This window comes from Diadema antillarum, unplaced genomic scaffold (assembly GCF_040938485.1).
Source record: "Diadema antillarum isolate AM-2024a unplaced genomic scaffold, OU_Dant_1.0 seq00000796_RagTag, whole genome shotgun sequence".
Classification (NCBI taxonomy): Eukaryota; Metazoa; Echinodermata; class Echinoidea; order Diadematoida; family Diadematidae; genus Diadema; species Diadema antillarum.
In genome coordinates this window covers 292,170-298,647 of record NW_027271681.1, presented here as the reverse complement: position 1 = coordinate 298,647, position 6,478 = coordinate 292,170, and positions in this window count along the sequence as shown.

Genomic DNA, 6,478 nt, shown 5'->3' with positions numbered 1-6,478 from the left:
CAATTGCTTCACTGATCATGTAGTTATTTAAGTTAGGTCTAACACAAAATATTTTTGACAGACGTGATTCTCATTTGAAATATACAACGAAAATAATAATTATTCTGTAAGATAAATCATAACAAACACATTGCCATCATCACTACTACAGACCTCCCAACCTTTCTAACTGAAAAATAGGGATGTTGGCTCAAAAGTAAAGAGCAGTTTCCATACGAGTGTGTAGTACAATTATCAAGAAAATAGGAAACTCCTTCTGAAACAAGAACTGGAAATGGTCAAAATTCAGAGTCTTTCCTCTAAATTCAGAATAGTTGGGAGGTCTGCTACTATGTACAATATTTTATTTTCTCAAAGGAGAATGAAATCAAGGGAACGCCTAGTGGATAAAGTGAAGTTAAAGAAGAGACTGGAGAAAATTCATAGGAAAGAGGGCATCTGACAGACACAGTCTTGAATATCAGTATTAAAAGTAGGTATCTCATTGGACTGGAGACTAGTTGGTGACCTGGTGGTGACTTGAGTCTCCCTAGTTGCAGAGACGTCTCCGTGATGTTTCCTGCAATGTAGCCGAGTCCCTGGGGAGTCGCAAGAAAGTCAATCATGTTCAACTTTTCGGAGACTCTTTCGGGTCTCCAGTTGGCTGCGGAGACGTCTCCACAACGTCAACGTTTTGGCCAAGGCATGGAGACTAATTTCATTCACGAGGTCTCAAAGACATCTCCGTAAATTTTGCAGAGGCCAATAGGGGACATCTTGGAGATGTCGTGACGACATCTCTGTGAGTTCCAGATGAATACTTAAAAATTTTATCTGGAAACGTCTCTGAAGTCACCATGGAGTCGCCTCCTTGGTGAGAGAGCAAGCCATTTTTGGTCTCACACGAGTCGCGGCAAAATCTCGTCAAATTAAATACACCATTCAGTCATCTTACATAATGCAACAATTCATTCATAATTTCTTTCAAAGGAGAGGATAACCAATCAACTGACATACAACAGTAAAAGCAATATGGACATTGTTGATACAACATAATAAGACAAATGAACAGATAAAAATCAACACAGTGCTAGTGTAGTGCATTGGCATTGCACTGAAATCTTTAAAGGACAAGTTCACCTTCATAAACATAAGGATTGAGAAAATGCAACAATATTAGTAGAACACATCAGTGAAAGTTTGAGGAAAATTGGACAATCGATGCAAAAGTTATGAATTTTTTAAATTTTTGTGTTGGAACCGCTGGATGAGGAGACTACTACAGCTTGTGAGTCATATGCGTACAACAGTATAAAGAAACTATAAAAGAAAATTCAACATATTTTCACTTTTTTCGCATAATAAAAGAGCAATTGACTTGCCTCTTTCTAAAGGCAGGGGGAATAATATTACCCATAACATTTATCGGTAACGAGTCAGGGGAATGTGTACTTTTTTCAAAAGATGGAATTTTGTGAAATTCTCTTTATATTTTCCTTATATTGTTGTACGCATGTGACATCTAAGTTATTCATACACTGCAGTAGTCTTCTCATCCAGCGGGTACTGCAAAAAAAACTTCAAAAATTCATAACTTTTGAACGGATTGTCTGATTTTCCTCAAACTTTCAATGATGTGTTCTACTAATATTGCTACATTCTCTCAATCCTTATGTTTATGAAGGTGAACTTGTCCTTTAACATCTAGTCTTTAACATCTTACATGCAATGATCAAACAAAAGTTCACTTTTACCTACAGAAAGGTAACACATTGATAAAATTCTGCATATATGTATACAATAAAAATTGATCACTTGAATACACAAATCCTACTTATTTCGACTGGCAGTATCCAATCAAATTCCATTCTTTCATTTCATGAAGACAGAAGCATAGTAAGGTGTGTCAATTGCTTTGCAATTTGCAAAAACAGTAAGTTAAATAAAGGTCTTCCCGTAAAACATGCCGATACATCAGCTTTTATGACAGAGTGAGGCAGTACAATGATTCACACACGTGAATGTAAAACATCTGTAGTAGCAAAAAGATTCAGACATATTGCAACTAAATGGTACAAAATAAGCCTATGGTAGTTTACACCTACTAATTCAGGCACCATTGCATAATATGGATGTACTATCAACCAACACTAATCAAGGCATAGAATAGATAAGCTGAAAGCTGATTGGATGTTGGATCACTTCTGGTCACCATGACAACAGGCATCTATGCAGCTGAGCTGATAACTACAAGAAGAGTTTGAGTTTGTATTCATTACTTTCATGATGCTTCAAAACACCGCTTTTTTAGCAGATGCCCGTCATAGAGAAATATCGGTTTGAGCATAATCATGTAGAGTATAATTCAAATCGGTAACACTGAAAACCTGCACACTATGATTTTTTTTTCTTTTTTGCAGGGTGAATTTCAGTGGACTTTGGCAGTTCATAATGTGACAAATGATATATCTTTACATTCATAATTTAGTAGTATCTCCCTAATATTTGCCTTTATTTTATATTTTACTGATCTTCTATTTTATAAGGCCTGTATGGGATGAAATGAAAAAAAAAAATCCTCAGAGAAATATGTCACATTCACAGTAGTCCTATACAATGCTCTTTCATGAACTGCAATGAGTATAACACTACGCTGTCTTTACAACTGACCCATTATGGTGGTCCTGGGATTGAAAGATGAATAGATCTCTGAGAAAATGACTCATTTATTTCCAACGTATCCATTTAAGAAGGATAATTATTTCTTTTTTATTCTGTTGTTGTTGTTGTTGTTGTTGCAATACCCATCTGATGGTTCTAAATTGACATTCAGAAAGATTTTCTTTGGCTTATGTTCACATGTGTGTGAAGTCTTAGGGGGAGTTGCAAGAAAGTTGCAATTAAATGCAACTCCCCAAAATCTACTGCAAACCCTGCAATAGATTGCAACTCGACTTTCTTGCAACACCCCCTTAGCCATCTTTGAAATCTTAATGCAATTGTCTTTTCACATTACCCTTTAACCATTTGGCTTCCCATACTTCTATCTCTCAGTGGGGTAAGATGACAAATGGGATACTGTATATAATATGCCATATACTCAGCAAGAATAATTTTCCACAATTTTGTGAGCGGTTGATTTTGTGATCATAAAATACAGTAATGGACAGAGAACAGTACACATAAATGTTGCATTCATGTCCAGATCAAAGTTAACATTTTTGCATGTTGTAGAATTCGCAAATAGCACCCACATCACAAAATTCTTGAAAATAAGAACCCTGCAAAATATATGGCATATACAGTACATCGATCTCTCATTTGGGCTGCCACTGATAATCCATAGAGGCATATTACCATAGAAACACAGAAGCTCTTATCACAGCCTCCAGGTACAGCAATTCACTGACTACCTCTATGATAATGACTGCCAGAAGGGCAAACATATTGTAAATCACCTTTAAGATAGCAAAACTTTGGAACTGCAAATCAAAAACATAAATATCCTTCTTTCTTTCTTTTTTCTATGTCATAATTCACCTTTCACCTCCAATCAATGCGAAGAGAGAGAAAAAATGGAAATACATTTTTTTTTTTTACATCAATATAATAAACCAAGTACAGGTGACTCACATAGATGTATAACAAAATCCTCCAAACCAGTATTTTTTCCCCCATTATATTAAAATTTCACGATAGATAAACAAATGAAATACATAAAAATAAATAGATAATAATTTTGGGTCCTGCATTTTTACTTCACTGAATCGAAATTTCATTACAACCATGATCAATATAACAACAGGACATTGTATGATTCTCATTTACCTGAACAATCCAATATATTTTTATAATCACGAGACATTCAGTATTACTCTTTTAAGAAGATGCAGAAGTAGTATGGCATGAAATATTCAAGGCAACATTAAAATGGATGTTGGATATACAGTGTATTTTGTTGGATCAATACATACATAAGAAAAAAAATACACATAAATACACTGAAATAAACAGACAAACAATGAAGGTATTAGGTGATGTATAAAATTTTGTGCTTAGCACTTGTGAGAACACAAGAACTTTATCATTTTTTTTTTCTTTGACAAAGTCCTTACTGGTGTCAAGCCTGGACTACAAAACATGAATTCTATTTTTCTTTTTAAAAAAAGGAAGAAAAAAAATCCAAATATGGACATTATCTACGTATATTGCCGGACAAAACAATGAGGCACTTTTCTCATTCACTGAAAAACATGAACACTGTCTTAGTTGTATACCCAGAGATAATGCAGAAAGAGCACGAAAGAAAAACGATAAGCACACACGTACATGTACATAGTGCATCCATACATGAATGCACCCCAGTATACATCTAGGGGAATATATAGACATTGCACATGGGCTCTTTAAAAAAAAGGACATTTACATCAAAAAACTTTAAATCCATTCAAAATAATGTGGAGATTGCATAATTAGGATGCACAGCAAGTGCAATAGGATTTTGCGCCCATGCGTTCACCAAATTCAATTTGATAGCATACTGTAAAAGTGGATATTTTCGCGTGACTAATTTTTCGCGCTTGGCCGGGTCGGAAGAGTTTCGCGTGTTTTTAATTCCGCGGAATGAAGACATCACGAACAGGCACATTTGGCAAGCAAAAATATTCGTGTGCTTTTATTTTCGCGCTAGTTTCTGGTTGCGCGAAATGCGCGAAAATTTAAACACCGCGAAAATTTCCACTTTTACAGTAATTAGACAAGTGACAACTGGACCAGCCAGCAAATCACTTTTTTGGTGACCTCTAAACCTTGACCATTCACTATCATGCATCATTTCAGGCAATTCATTCATAATCTCTATCCTTCCTCCCATAGTATATTGCCACTGGACAATCCTAGCTGAATTCAGGGTGATAGAATAACGTTTATATATGATCTTTGACCACAAATTTTGTCCTATCACAACTATGACATTCATGTGAACAATTGTCAATATTACTACTATTATCTGTCAACCGTACATCACCACTGGAGATTGCTAAGTAAAACCAACACTTGAAATTACAGCTTTTTTCTCTATTGCAAAACCAGAATGATGTTTGACCATGACTTTTCAAAACTATTATGACATGGGACGAATTGTCTTTATTTCTACCACTCCTTCAAAAGTTTTACCACCAACAGACTTCTTGAAAGAAGTTACAGCTGAAGAACACCATTTTTTCAGCAAAGTTCTGAGACCTTTGACCTTCAGGGAATTAAAAAAAAAGGAAACACCAAAACCTACATATCATGTAGCATATCTGGACAAGACACAAGGAAAATCTTTTTGGTGATTTTTCTTGGATCATGCTTACGAAATTTACAACGGACGGACAGACTGATTGACAACTTACAAACATATTGCCTCCGGAAACCTCTAGGAAGTAAGCGTAAAAACATAATAAATTAATTGATTGTTCACATTAGTTACAAACACAGATGTTTTGCGCATAGCATGTAAGACATTCCATGACATTTTAGAACATCACGCCATTAACCCGTTGAGGACAAGCAGACTTTATCATGACACACACTTCCCAAAGACACATGCCCAAGTATGCTAAGGATTAGTCATCAGTGGGTTAATATTTCAGAAACAAAATATACCCAACACTAAAGAAAACAATGCACGATGAAAGATACTTGCTTGAATAATGCTGCTTATTGAAAATGTATATTAGAATCATTCTGCTAGAGATTATCCCATCAAGACACACAATACTAACTTCTCTAGAATAAAAAGTCAGTACAGTGCACTCCCATTATAACAAACATGTTATACCAACATTCCGGTAACAACTAAGTAAAAAATTCACGCCACAACATTATCCACTCCATGTATTTTTATTGTTTATTTGTTCGGTTACAACGAAATTTCGATATGATGAAAGAAAACTGCTGGTCCCGAGGACTTGGTTATAATGGGAGTCCACTGTACACACACTTTAAAAGCACACTCGAGTCTACCTCTTCCATTCAATTTCAATTCGTAAAACTTGTAAAACTTGTACCTCTTGAGCACACATTACCCATCTTTTAGTTTGATTTGTATCTATATATCAATCCAGCTTATAAACAGAATCTTTTCAAAGAAGATAAATCCAGCAGGCTTTGAATAGAATGTCATCAGAGACCAAGAGCACCAACTGTTCTTACTTGAATTCATTTTCCCTGAAATCGTTACAGAGGTCTTCTTTAAAGGGAAGATAAACCCCAAGAACAATGTGGATTGAGTGAAAGCAGCAACATTAGTAGAACACATCAGTGAAAGTTTGAAGAAAATCGGACAATCGATGCATAAGTTATGAATTTTTAAAGTTTTGGTGTTGGAACCGCTGGATGAGGAGACTACTAGAGGTTATGACGTATGAGTGGACAACAATACCAAGAAAATATAAAGAAAATACTACAAAAATCCATTTTTCATGAAAATTACAAATTCCATCAACTTGATATT